The following is a 13,459-nucleotide window of genomic DNA, read 5'->3' as shown; positions in this document are numbered from 1 at the left end:
TGTTAGTCACTGAACCCAAGTTATTTCTCGTTATTCAGACTACAAACAGCTAAATAAGAAGTGCAAACAAGAATGTCTTATGCGACTCAAAAAATTATATTACTGGGAATCTCGAACAGTTTGGAAGGTATCATAAATATCAAAAGTACTACCTAAGAAAATAATCCATGTGGTGTTACATAGTTACTGCCAGCCTGAAATAATTCAGACAAAAGTTATTTAGAAAAACATTTACCCTAAAGATTCAATTATATTACTGAAACTGAGGGGAAAAAAGAGAGAGAGCTACTGACTATAAGATAAGGACGAAGAATGATCAAAGCCGGTCCATGTTTTTCTGTGGTGTTTGCTGTTCTCTGCGCTATTTCTACATTAATGGTGTTTTGTAATGGATGGTGGCATAGACGCCAGGAATTTACAGCTCTAATTCAGTAACCAGTCCTGAGGCTGGGGATGTGTCCTACACAAGTGTTTGTTGGACTCTGGGGAAGTGACAAGGTCAGGCAAGGTCCAAGGAAGAAGGACAGGCCCTGGCTGCTTGGGCTGAAAGGGCAGAAAAGCAAAGCAACAGCCTGGGTGTCTCTGAGGTGTTTGTAGGTTAAAGCCAGACTTGTTCCTATGTCCCCTGTTTTGGTCCTTGCAATTGGCTCTGGGGTAAAGAAGGAAATGGGAAGATTTCAATGCAAATGCATGAGTGTAGATGACCTATTCAGTAGCTAAAAGACCACCCACGAGATTCGTTCTGGTATCCTCTTTTTACAATTGCTTTAATCATGAGCTGTTATAAGGCCTATAATACTTACTGGATATCCCTGACTGGATAAAACTGGTTGTCTCTAAAGATGTGAGGACAAAGAAAAAGAAACCTTTTCTCTTTTGATTTGTGAGTCCTGGGTTGCTCGAATGCTTCTCTTCAAAGATTATTTTTCCCATTTCACACCTTTCACTTTATTTTCTGATAACTGCTTAGAAATTACCTTCTCTTTCTGGTACTTAGTTATAGCGCATAAATCCTTTTCGCTTTTTAAAAGAAATAACAGAACTCCAACAACCTTCCTGGAGACCCTATGATTCACCCAGGTAGTTCACACACTGCCACCCAGACAGGCCTAGTGTGTAGTAATGATAACAATAACAACAATAATACAATAACAACAATAATAAACAACAATGAGCTTCCTCCTGTGGAGGAGTCAGATGAAATTCGTAAAACTGGATTTAATTGGCACTGATTAAACTCCATTTTAAAATTCCTCATGCGTCAGCCTCTGCTGCTGGGTGATGACTGTCTGTATTTGCCCTGATTTGTAAATAATCAGTCAAGCTATCCACTGCCTCCCAAGAGGCAGCCGTGGGCAGCCCATGTGACGGCATCACTACACGGCTCTGTAGATGTTCTGAGACAAGAGCTGTCTCCTAGCAAAGACAGAGTGACTACCAAAGCCCAGATGGAACTCCTGGGCACTGTAAGAAGCTTTGGTTTGCATGATGAGCTGCTTCAAGAGTGTGCCTGCTTGAAGTCCATCATCTTTGAAGACATTTTGGACAGTGACTGCTACCATTTGAGGTGGCTGAAGGAAGTGAAGTCAGACCTCTGGACAGAGTTTAACAGGGATGCCCACATCTGACCTGGTGGTCCACCTACACAGGGGTGTTGGTTTTGGCTGGGGTGGAGACATTTTCTCTTTGGGGTATGACTGAGGAATGAGGAATCAACAATCACTTGTCTATGATCCATGAAGTGAAGAGGGAAGGGGAATGGTGGTGGAGTTACTTCAATGACAGGACCTTTTGCCACTTATGGTGAAAGGAAAATTATACAGATTTAAGGTTTAAAAATATGAAGTTAAAAGAGTAAGTTTCAAAATTCACAGACTCAGGGCTAAACACTGTGAAAAGCAAGTCCAGGCAGCCCCGCCCTGCCGCTAGGACTAACAGACCATAAAGATAAAGAAAAGGAATGCAGGAACCAGCCCGAGTTATCAGGACTGACTCAAACCATCTGGCAGAAGGGTACCTCCCCCAGCTTACTCAGAGTCACACCTTAACCAGATGTCCTTCAAACCCTGATATGCCCCTAGCTTCTAAAATCCTGTATGCTCCAGTCAGCACGTACTCTCCTGCTGTGCTGTAATCTCACTGCTATGTTTAAATGAGCCAATCACTTATAGCCGCGCCAGAAATTAGCCAATTGTGTGTAACCGCGCCAAACCCCCTACCCTTCCCTATATAAACCCCTGACTTTTGAGCTTTGGAGTCTACACCTCTGTCTCCTGCGCAGGATATGTGTCGACCCGGAGATCCCCGTAATAGATCTCCGTAATAAACCTCGCCTTTGCTTATTACATCCAAAATGGTCTCTCTGTGTCTGGGGTCCGCAATTTCCCGCGACTTTAGAAAGGGTCTCTCGTCGGGGATCTTTCATTTGGGGGCTCGTCCGGGATCGGTGTTTCCTGGAGCGCACCATCCTGAGACTCGAGCTAGGATCTTTCAGTGGAAATGAAGGACGTGCATGGAGTCAGGATGGCATGTAGTGTGTGCAGACAGGCTTGCTCCCTAGACCAGCCCCTTGGCTGCTGGGAAGAGTACAGACAGAACAGTTTTGGTTCCTGGTGTGGGTTCTGGGGTGGAAAGGGTACTGCTGCTGATTGGTCGTGACATAGCGCAATCGGATTGGATAAGATGTTTACCCATCTCAGGGCAAGAGTCAGGAAATGTTGCAGAGATCATCAGTGGCCTAGTTGCTTGCAGAGATGGTTCAACTACCCATGGGAGTCTATGAGTTCAGTCTCCCATACGGTGGTCTACCCATCTCCTTTACTTTACAGTGGGTCATGGTTCCCCGAACATAGCCCTAGAAAGGGAAGAAGGGAAGAGGAAAGGGGAGGAAAGAAGAGTAGAGGACAGGAGGGGTTAGAGGAAGAGGGGAGGGAATGGAATGGAAGGGAAGGGAAGGGAGGGAAAAAGAAGGGAAGGAAAGGGAAGGGAAAGAAAGGAAAGGGGACAGGAAAATCTGTAGATTCCATAGAGAGAAACAGCAAGAGTGACAAGAAGCAGAAGCCTGTGGGTAATATACTGAAAGCCATATTCAATATGTCAAGGGCCCCATCAAGCTTCTCCTTCACACCTACAGAAAGAATATTCAGAGACAATGGCATCTTGTAATAAATAGTGAAAATGACCTCCGATTGTTATTTAAGAAAAGCTACAACCTAGGAGAGGAGCTGGTAGGAGACAAGTACAAGTTTCCTTGGTGAGGAATGCTTTCAGGCGTCTCCTTCAGCAGCACCCAGATAGAACAGAATGAGATATTGAGACTTACGGCAGAGAGGATGCATGAAGACTTAGTCTGCATCCCACTCACCCACCACTGTGCTCAGCCTAGAGAAGGGGGATGAGGGGCAAGGCTCCACGCAGAAGCTGTGCACACTACCAGCATGCCATTTAAGTTCCAGTCACCAAGTCTGTAAGACAAGAACAATGAAGCCAATGTCACAAGTAACTGAACGTTGACTCGGTCATTGAACATTCAACCTGTGTCTGCCGAATGCCAACTGTCGGCAGATGAACAGCACAAAGTATCCACCTTCCAGTATCTCCATATCTAGGGACGTTACATGCAAATGTGAATACAAAGAAGAAGAAATGGCTGGGCTACTTTTCCTGTGTTCCGTGTATATTTTCTAATATCCAACCACACTTGATAACAATTGGAAAGGAGACTAAGACGGGAGTGAGGGCAGCCATACACCAGCAGCCACTGGTCAGCACAGGACAAAGTGCCCATTTGTGAAGTAGCAGATGAGTTAGGATCTGACAAGGGTGCATTTTGGAAGGCTTAGGGCTTATTTGGCAAAGAATAGAAAGAGAAGGGGACTTTTGCCAAAGCTGCCACAGACTAAAGGCTTTCGGAACCCATGCTTGCCTATAAATTCTAACCACACCAGCACCAGTGAATTGGCAATCTGCGTGGATTCAGCTCTGTAGCTCACCTATCAGAAGAGGAGCTCAGGTCTTGCTCTATGCTCTGCCTACCCCCAATCCCCAACTGGCTGCTGGGTACCTGCTCGGCTCTGTCTTCTTTTCTGACAATATTATCTAAGTAGATTCCTGCATGTGTATGCTCAGATATACCACTTGCTATGACATGGGGACTGAGCTGAACCAACAAATAGCAAGTTCTTGTCTGTAGCTTGTCTTTGCTATTTTGTGGGATCTCCTTTTTCCCATCCACTACCTTCTGATTTCACTTTCTATCAGAAGGATAAGAAAGAAAGATGGGGCAGGGAGAGACAGACATCCTTAATCTAATTTCTTTCTTTTTTGTTTCTTTTTGAGACAGCTACTAACAAAACAAAACCAATCCCTCTGAATGACCAACAATCTCACCTCTCAGGGCTCTGGCATTTATATAACCTCTGAAAAATTCCCAGAATTCCAAGTCATACCATCGCAGAAACTCTACTATCTGTAGCTGGCAAAACCATGCCTTTGCTAGAGCATGAGGCAAATCAGAGTCAGCTGCTGCAAAGCAGCCCCATATCCCCACATTTGAGATTAAAACAAAACCATACTCTTATAATATTTCTGTGTTTTTTAAAGAAACCAAAATTCCAGATTTCTCACTACACTCCTCCGACCCACTGTGCTGCTGCTAGGGTTATTGATCCAAGACCCATGATTGCCAAATGCCAAGGCAGTAGCAGGGAGAGGCTAAAGTAAGCAAGGCAGAAATTCAGACAGGACTGATAATTCTGTTTTCTTGCTAGGAGCAAGAACAACACTTAACATCTCCAAATGCCCATTAAACACATATGAAACAATGGTACCAACGGGTGGATAATCACATCGTTCCGAATAATCCAATCCAGGGTTTGCCTGCTTCTTCTTCTTCTTCTTGCTAATTTATTCTGACACGTCTTTTCAATAATGAAAATCTGTTCCTGCAGAATCCATCTCATTGAGATTTTCCATATTAGAGTAGATCTGGAAGTGTCATGGAGAATTAGATTATGTGTCCTCATTAGGCACTTTGCATTCCTAGGGAGGGTCTTTGTGTCATGGCGGGTAACCAGATGGCATCAATTTGAGTGGGATGAGTGTACCTTCTTTAACAGACCAAGTGATTGTGTTTATAATGTCATTTCCACCTATTTGCAGCCTCCTTCCGGTGCTGGCTAAATATGCTCCTGTCCCCAAGAAATGTACTCATTTTCAAAGCACACTCAATCCTAATTGTTGTGTCCTGAATGAAAAGTTAGCATAAAGAATGCTCCTTGCAACTTAAACCTGGATTGGTATCCTCACATTCTGGAGAAGTGCTCTGTGGGCACATCAGAGATAGGACGGAGGAACACACACCTAAGAATTCGTACAGAGCACAAGTCCTCTGATAGGGATCAGGGGAGGTGTTACAGTGAACAAGGCACACTTCCCAACCACCAGAAGCCAACATTTAGTATTGAGGTCTCTGACCAAGAATCAGCCAGGGAATATCTTTTAAACGTAGGTTTCTCTGCCCCTGGGATGGCTCAGTGGGTAAAGGTGATTGTTGCCAAGCCCGTCTACCCAAGTTCAATGGTGGAAGGAGAAAACCAACTCCCTCAAGTTGTCCTCTGGCCTACACACATACATGTGCATGTGCCCCTATAGATAAATAATTAAACAGATATAATTTTTAAAATTTTTTAATGTGGGTTTCTAAGGACCACTCAGAAATTTTTAATCACATAACAGATGTTGTCTATAAAATTAGTATCTATGGTGCACTTTAAAGAGATTTTATTTATTTTTATCTTACTTGTTTGAATGTTTGCCTGAATGCATATATACACGTCACATGCATGCAGGCAATGACTGTGGAGGCCAGAGAAGGGCATCAGATGCCCTGGAAGGAGAGTTAGAAATGGTTGTGAGTTGCCATAGGAACACTGGGAACTAAACCCAGGTCCTCTGTAAGAGCGGCAATCACTCTCAACTGCTTGGCTATCTCTCCAGCCCCTCGGTGCCTTTTATAAAAGAGTGAATTCCTTATAAAAACTCTGATCTGGCATCCTTCACCTTCCCTGGGAGTGTGCTCTTCCCAACACCCTAGGAAGACTGTAAGTAAGGAAAAGTCACTGTGGCTCCCCATGCACATGCACACACACATACATACAAACAGGCACACACATTCACATGTGCATATGTGCATACATTCAGATACACACACACATGCACACATTTAAACAAAGAAGGAAGAGGAAAGAATAAGAAGAGATACATACAGAAGAGCAAGAGCGAGATGCAAGTTGATGAGCTCGGGCTAGAGGAGTCAAGCAGGACCACCTACTTTTCTGTACACATAAGTGAAAATAGACTTGCCTATCTCTAGGCTGGGGGAAGGACCACATGAGATAACATGAGAAAGCGCTGATCACGGGCTTTTAAGAATAGTTAAGTGCAAAATTGAACTCAATCTCCCCTCTTCCTCTCCATTAACATTCAAAGAAGATGTGGGGACTCCTCTCCTTTGAATAGGGGCTCTCAGAGTCTGAGTCACCAACCAAAGAACATACACAGGCTGGACCTAGGCCTCCCCGCACATATGTAGCAGATGTGCAGCTTGGTCTTCATGTAGGTCCCCAACAACAGAAGTGCGGGCCACCCAAAAAGCTGTTGTCTGTATGTGGGATATGTTCTTCTAGCTGGGCTGCCTTGTCTGGCCTGGGTGGGAGAGGCTGCCTATCCTGAAAGAGACTTGAAGTATGAGGGAAAGGGATACCCAGGGGGAGGCCTACTCCCTCAAAGGAGAAGGGTAGGGGGGGCTGGAGGAAGAATTGTTGGAGGGGGTGACAGGGAGGCAGACAGTGAGCTGGTGTGAATAAGTAACCCCCAGCCAGAAAGATTCAAAGGAGATAGGACTTCCCCTATTTTCTCAACTCAGCACTCATTCAGCACACCATTGTCACAAATGGTGACAGAGCCTGGTCCTAACCCTTCCAGAGCTGGGAGTTGTTAGCTCAGAGACCTCCTGCAAGAATGGAGCTTGGGAGAGCAGGAGGGACTGAGAGTTTCCTGGCCACAGAGAGAGCTGCAGGCCAGGCTCTGATGGATGGGAGGGAACTTCTAGGAGGTGAAGCAGCAGCAGCAGCAGCAGCAGCAGCAGCAGCAGCAGCAGCAGCAGCAGCAGCAGCAGCAGCAGCAGCAGCAGCAGGCCAGATCCGGTCACTGCTAAAGCTGAGTGTGTGACATTTCCCAAAAAGGCTTAAATGCCGATGGGCCCTGTAATCGCAATGGCTGAGGACCTCAGGCTGTTCAGGGAGGAAGGCCGGTGGCTCCTGATTCTAGGCTATGGGTAGAGATAAACAGCAGCCTAGGATTCTGCTCTCTGCATGTGCTTCCCAGGTTCAGGATCCTCGGCGCCACTGTGGGTATCCAAGCACGCCGGTCTCTCTGTGAGGGGCTACCCTGTTGGTTCTTCACCAAGATGACATCGTGACCACTGAAAGGTGTGGGCAGCGAAGGGGGCTGCTTAAACAGCCCAAAACTCAGGCCACTGTGGGAAGACCTGCTCCCTGGTGAACTCCCCATAAGCCTCAATATTTACTAAAAGCAGGAAGAAGTACCGGGCCACATCCCCCGGTCATCAGTCGCCTGCTGAGGAAGTTGGGGACTGATTCTACAAGAGTCAGTGAGAGTGGGCTTCTGCTGCGAGGACATTGGTTGTGACTTTGATATTCAGGTTAAGGAGAGGGACTTCCCGCTAGATATCTCGGAGGACTTCCACACCACGCAGATGCAGGCAGCAATGAATTCTTCAAGAGGCAGCTGAGATAGGAGAATTCTGAAACCTCAGGAGGGCTTCGAGGGGGCGCCTGGCATGAGTCATTCCTGGCAGCTTCCCACTCATGACTCAAACCGTTGCACCTAGAGGGAACGGTGGTATGCTGCGAGCCGGGGGAAGGAGTCTATAGGGAAAGAGGACAAGGAGAACTCTCCGTTCTCAGTTCTGTAGCCACCGCAAGGGATGGCATCCTTTCCTCGCTTCCTTAGGTCTGTTAGTGAGGGCTATCGTGGGGGAAACCAAAAAGCTTTGGGACAGGACTCAGACCCCGCACATTTTCACAAGATGTGTCAGTGTGTGAGCAGCCCCCAGGTTCTCTGAGCCTTCTTTATCTCCGCTGTAAAAAGCCTGCTCGGAATTCTTGGGAAGACGAAGGATGGCCTTTAGCAAGCTCATCTTCCACTCAGACTCCCTTCCTCTGTTTTGGTTTCCCATGCACTTAGCTTTTTAAGGGAAAAGCAACAATACCTCTGTGTCCGGGGCACAGACAAAAGCAGCTTTAATCAACATGGTTACCAGGAGGAAGGGATTGATTTTTTGTTCTCACACCAAGCTGAGCACACGACAGGATATGGTTTGGAATATCAATGTCCCGAAAGTAAGGGCCGCTTGGAACAGGAACTGTCTTGTTTGAGAAGAGTTATTCCCTGTGTCGTTTTCCATGGCTCATAAAAGGTGATGGATGAACTTAATTTTTAGTCTAATTTCTTGCCATGCAGTTCCGTAATTTTCAAGATAAACTCAAATTATGAAGAATCTAGGATTACTCAATGCAGTGAGGAGTCGAGGACATCTGGTTGTATATGGATGCATTATATGTTTAATTTTTTGAGGCAGCCGAAGAAGAGGTGATTAGACTTCCCAACTCACCTGTAAACCATGTCATCTGTGAGGCTGGCTTCTGCCACCTCCAGATACATCCCTGGTCTCCCTATAAGAAAAAAGAAGTTTGGTATCATTTATTATTTGCTGGTCAGTTTTGTAATAGAATGGAGCCATGCCACCAGTGCACAGGACGATCATACTGTTCATTTCCCTAGGTATTTTGTATCTTTTAATCAAAATGGATATTTGAATATTTTTAAAGTACATGGAAAAGTAGTCCTTGGGGGGGGGATGTATAAAAGTCTGGGTTTTTTAATGTATTTAGTTTTGGTTTTTCATATAGGTTTTAAATAACCAGAAGGTACTTAAGAACCTAGGTCTCAGTTGCTATGAAATTAGCAGTGTGGTAGAGCGGGGAACTAATCTGAACCAAGAATTATGAAGCCCGTGATCATCAGGCAAGCGGGAGTGGGCAGTGAGAAGCAGATATCGCACACAGAGCTGTAAGCGGCAGGCACACCTGTAGCTCCTTACTCCCGAGTCAGGCTGAGGGTTGGAGGTCAGCCGTACTACACAGGGAAATCTTAGCTCTAACAACAGTAATCTCAAGTCCGATGAAGGGTGTGGACAGTGCCGGGCTTTCTCTGCAAGTAGCACATAAATAATAGATTAAATTATGTGAGTGTGATGGAGTACAAGCCGAGGTCATTAGTCCTGTGACAAAGGCTGGTAATTTGTACCAAAGACTTTTTTTTTAATTTAATTCTTCTACATATCTAATTCAATCTTTTCATGAGTCTAAGAGCGCCCTAAAAAACAAAATCCATGTCTTAAAAAAAAAAAAGAAAAGTCATACTCTGGGTTGATGTTGGCTTAAATATGTTCCTGTTTATTAAACAGTGTCAGGTTGAATAAAATCTGCCATTTCCCAAGGAGGAGGCCTTCCTTCCACTAATCTCTTTGAAAACGGAGAGAGACAAATGTTCAAACAGCCACAGCTTTGCTCTCCATCACTGACAATAACCTGTACAGAATTCTTCTCTCTCAGCAACTGAACCTTGGTGACATCGTACACACCCAGAATTGTAATTCCATTCTGAATGGGGACAGTGAACCAGACATAGTCTGAGGGTGAAAGAGAGGAAGACTGGGTCCATGCCATTGCAGTTCTGCCCCTCAGGCTGGAGGGGTCTTCAGGACACAGCTAATTATGCATTCGTTTATTTAGGCTTATCTATTTTCATGGCTGTGTTTGTTTTGTATTCGTGCGTGTATGTCTGTGTGGCAGGTGCATTCAGTGCCCTCAGAGGCCGGGAAAGGGTGTTGGATCCTCCGGAACACAACTGTCAACTGGTTGTGAGCCACCAAGAGGCTGCTGGGAGTTGAAACTTACTCCTCTGGAAGAGCAGCCAGAGCTCTCAACCACTGATCCGTCTGTCTGGCCCCAAGGAAATTTTTTTTAATTAAATTTGTTACAATTATTTATTAATTTACTGTTCATAAATATGTATATTTGGGTGGGGCAGGCATGCCCCACAGTGCTTATGTGGTGGTCAAAGAATAACTTTTAGGAGTTGGTTCCCACCTTCCAATCGTGTAGTTCTGGGGATCAAACTAAGGTTTCAGGCTTGGCAGCAAGCGCCTTTGCCTGATGAGCCATCTCAGTGGCCCAACATGTTTAAGAAACCGTACTGCCATAGGAAGGAGCCACTGATCCCAACTCTAGCCTTCACTCTGGTCACGCAGAATGTTCTGTAAGCTCCTGTTTCTAGAAAAAATAAGCAAAGCCTAGAAACTAGCCAAAGGATAATCTAAGTAAGGATAAAGGGCTGGAGAGACGCCACAGCGGTAAAGAGCACTCGCTGCTTCTACAGAAGCAAAAGATACCAGGGTCCATTTCCAGCACCCCCGTGATAGCTCACAACCGTCTAGAAATCCACTTCCAGGGGACCTGATGCCCTCTTCAGACTGACCTCCACTGGGAGCAGACGTTCATGTGCTGCGTGTATGCACTCAGGCACACACGTAAAATAAACAGAGGAAGTATTTTTAAGAGAATGACAGCATTAAATCAAATGAGCTTCCCTCGTACCCAGCCCTATTGCCTTATTTGCATGGTACTCGTTGAAGAAAGGGGTTTAAAATGGCTTTTCTTGAAAGAGCCAGGTCAATATCGCCCTAAAAATAAAGTAATAGAGCCCCCTTTAAAAATCCATGTGACAGGGCTGGGGATTTAGCTCAGTGGTAGAGCGCTTACCTAGGAAGCGCAAGGCCCTGGGTTCGGTCCCCAGCTCCGGAAAAAAATGAACCAAAAAAAAAAAAAAAATCCATGTGACAACGAGTGTCACAACTGGAGCCAGTTGTAGGGTTACTGGGGAGTCCCATGTAGGAGCCAGGTCAATATCGCCCTAAAAGTAAAGTAATAGAGCTCCCTTTAAAAATCCATGTGACAATGAGTGTCATAATTGGAGCCAGTTGTAGGGTTACTGGGGAGTCCTACGTAGGTTCCAGGACAGGGCTCCGGCTGCTGGAGCAGGCTAGATGCGCGAAGTTTGACTACACTTACCCTAAGCTGCGGCCCTGGGAAGGTGTTGGGCTGTGGGAAGCTGCGGGCCACCAGGAGGCTGAGCGGTCTGGTTCTCAGACTCTTGGGCAGTCAGGCACCGCTGGGATGCTGTGTAAGAGCTGAGAACAGAGTGGGGACCCTCAGGGCTGGACCTAGCCTGAGGCCAAGGGGAAAGATGGGGACCTCCGGCTGGTCCCGCAGGGGTAGGTAGTCCTTGTCTTGAGGGCGGTGGTGGGCTTGGTAGTGGAGGTAGCTGGGAGCTCAAGGAGACTTTCTTCAGGGAGATTAGGCGGCGGCTCTGTAGGTGAAGGCCTTGTCTGTGTCTCCCCATGGTGGATCCCTATGAAAAGAGGCAGTTCATGGTTTTAAGGCATTTATTGTCATTGTGGAAAGTGGATGAGTAAAACTACTCCACTTCTCAGAGTGGGCCTGAGATTAAATATCTTTTGCAGGGAGGAGTGTCTGGAAAGAAAAGCTTATTGGCTAAGCCTCCAGGCCTTTGGGTACCTCATTATAATGGAGATCTGTCTTGAGCCTACATGTCCTGTACCTGTTGAGGGGCCTGGGGTGTTGCCCTTATATGACCGATGGCTACAAATCTATGGAGGGCTGTGGGCTAGTGACCAGCCTGGTTTCCTGAGAATCAGGCGAAACATCTACCATCCCTTCAGGGTCACTGGGCTCTCAAGCCTCCTCAACTGGGAACCAGGGTGCCTTCCGTGGTCCCACAAGGGAGGAAATGGCTTGTTCCTTCACAGGGACTTTCTTCTGGGTTTGCACACGCTGAGCAGAACCACCACCTAACATTGCCCTCAACGCTCTCTCCTAAGGCTTTAAGTCCCAGCACCTGGCTCCGTTCTGACTTCCAGGCTATGGGACCCACGAGTCTCTTTAAATTAAGTTCATCCCACCCCAGACCCTTCTGCACAGCATCGCTCTGCGCTGACCTTCGACTAGTCCCTCGGATAATCCGTCTAGCTTATTTATTCAGGAGTACGTTGATCCAGGATCAAAGAGAGAGAGATTTAACACAAACTCTCAGCGACATAGTATTCCAATTTAAACATGTATTGACACTTACAAATGTTCAGCCCTGCCAGTGTTGCCCACCCATTAAAACTGTTCCTTCTACATTGTCACTGAGGTTGTTAGGGTTGGAGCCTGGCAGCCCTCACAAGCCAGGCTTAGACACCTGTCCTCAGCAGGCCCATGAAAGAGACACGGAAGAGTGAAAAGCAGAGAAAGATTTATTCAATATGGCCACAGTGGTTTGAGGAACTAAGACGTCCACTAGCTCTCCCCACCCTTGCCTGTCATCGGGGTCCTAATGGGATTTTTGCTTTTCTTTTTTAAGACATAAAATCATGGTTTAGATGCACACAGTCTCAGAAAGGTGTGTGAAATCTTTTTACAAGCCCTTCCCCACTCTGGCCACCCCTAGGCTTTAGCCTTTTCCTTCCCCAGCATGAGGAAAATCTGGGAAATGCCACTTTCTTGAGGGCCCAGGTTTCAATGGTTTGATAACCAGAGGAATAAACAAAAGCACCTTTCAGTTACACTATCTGCAAACTTCAGCAATCCACCTCCTTTGAAATCAGGTATTCTTTCTCTTTCCCCAGTAATACATAGTTGTTCTGTTTGTTTGTTTGCTTGCTTGTTTGTTTGTTTTTACCCATCTGGTGTTAAGCTTATTGGTTTGGTCATTTTTTTTTTTGGTTCTTTTTTTCGGAGCTGGGGACCGAACCCAGGGCCTTGCGCTTCCTAGGCAAGCGCTCTACCACTGAGCTAAATCCCTAACTCCGGTTTGGTCATTTTTTAATTTGTATTTTCTTTTGTCTTCTAGTGCTGGAGTTGCCAATAATGAACTGCCAACGTGATGCTGAGAACCAGACTCAAGCCTTCTGCAAGAGCAGTATGAGCTTGGACCCACTGAGACATCCATCTCGCCACCCTGCTTTGGTCTCTTAATGATGCCGAGCTGCCCTTGCCTTCCCAGAACAAATGCAAGCTCCCTATGGGCTCTACAGCCATGGCTTTCAGTGTGTTTGCTTTACTGGAACCCACAGGAAAACATACATTCTCAATAGCAACTCAAGAGACACACAAACACGGGGTGGGGGTAGGAGGAGGGGGGAGGGGAGATGGGGGGAGGGGGAGGGCAAGAGGGGGAGAGGGAGGAGAGGGAAGGGGGAGGGGAGAAGGGGGAGGGGAGAGGGAGGGGAGGGGGGAGGGGGGAGGGGAAG

At 46.4% G+C, this 13,459-nt stretch overlaps 1 long non-coding RNA gene across 1 annotated transcript; it reads left to right on the top strand.

Moving 5' to 3' along the window:
* Positions 1–10,976: 10,976 nt before the first annotated feature.
* Positions 10,977–13,242, top strand: LOC134484911 (uncharacterized). Its single transcript, XR_010062721.1, has 2 exons — positions 10,977–11,419; positions 13,060–13,242. It is a non-coding gene; the product is annotated as an uncharacterized LOC134484911 (long non-coding RNA).
* The last annotated feature ends 217 nt before the right edge of the window (positions 13,243–13,459 follow it).

This window comes from Rattus norvegicus, chromosome 1 (assembly GCF_036323735.1).
Source record: "Rattus norvegicus strain BN/NHsdMcwi chromosome 1, GRCr8, whole genome shotgun sequence".
NCBI classification, from domain to species: domain Eukaryota; kingdom Metazoa; phylum Chordata; class Mammalia; order Rodentia; family Muridae; genus Rattus; species Rattus norvegicus.
Note: the sequence above shows the minus strand (reverse complement) of the source record. Positions and strands in the feature narration are given on the sequence as shown.